The following is a 984-nucleotide window of genomic DNA, read 5'->3' as shown; positions in this document are numbered from 1 at the left end:
ACCCACTCACTCACCCACCCACTCACTTACCCACCCACCCACCCACTCACCCACCCACCCACTCACCCACTCACCCACCCACCCACCCACTCACCCACCCTCCCATCCACTCACCCACCCACCCACTCACCCACTCACCCACCCACCCACTCACCCACCCACCCACCCACCCACTCACCCACCCACTCACCCACCCACCCACTCACCCACCCACCCACCCCACCCACTCACCCACTCACCCACCCACCCACTCACTCACTCACCCACTCACCCACCCACTCACTCACCCACCCACTCACTCCCTTACCCACCCACCCACTCACTCACCCACCCACCACCCACCCACTCACCCACTCACCTCACCACACCACTCACCCACCCACTCACCCACTCACCCACCCACTCACCCACATCCCCCACCCACCACCCACTCACCCACCCACCCACCCACCCACTCACCCACTCAACCCACCCACCCACCCACTCACCCACCCACCCACCCACCCACTCACCCACCCACCCACTCACCCCACTCACGCCACCCACCCACCCACCCACTCACCCACCCACCCACCCACCCTCCTCCTCACCCCACTCCTCACCCGGTGAGGTGTAGGCTGGGGGTGCGCGACAGCGATAGAGAAAGTAGCGACAGAAAGATGAGCAGATAGGAGCCGTAGTAGATTGCGTTCTCCACAAGCGCCGTTCGAACTTTGCCGCTGAGGGTGAAATCACCGGGCTGCGGCGTACGACTGCATGAAAGGGCAGTAGAAGCCTGCGGGGGCAGCCGAGAGGGCAGTCAAGGGGGCAGTGGGCTTGGGGAGTGGGTTGGTGGGTGAGTGGGTGAGTGGGTGGGTGAGTGGGTGAGTGGGTGGGTGGGTGGGGTGAGGGAGTGGGTGGGTGGGTGGGTGAGTGAGTGGGTGAAGTGGGGTGAGTGAGTGGGTGGGTGGGTGGGGTGAGTGGGTGGGTGGGTGAGTGGGTGAG

General features: G+C 65.3%; 1 long non-coding RNA gene across 1 annotated transcript in view; it reads right to left on the bottom strand.

Moving 5' to 3' along the window:
* Window positions 1–649: 649 nt before the first annotated feature.
* LOC144954007 (uncharacterized) overlaps window positions 650–984 on the bottom strand; it is a 10067-nt gene continuing 9732 nt past the window's right edge. The window contains exon 5 of the long non-coding RNA XR_013641001.1: window positions 650–775. This is a non-coding gene — a long non-coding RNA (uncharacterized LOC144954007). The remainder of the gene's footprint in view (window positions 776–984) is intronic.

This window comes from Lampetra fluviatilis, unplaced genomic scaffold (assembly GCF_964198595.1).
Source record: "Lampetra fluviatilis unplaced genomic scaffold, kcLamFluv1.1 SCAFFOLD_1318, whole genome shotgun sequence".
NCBI classification, from domain to species: domain Eukaryota; kingdom Metazoa; phylum Chordata; class Hyperoartia; order Petromyzontiformes; family Petromyzontidae; genus Lampetra; species Lampetra fluviatilis.
This window is presented reverse-complemented; position numbering and strand designations above follow the sequence as displayed.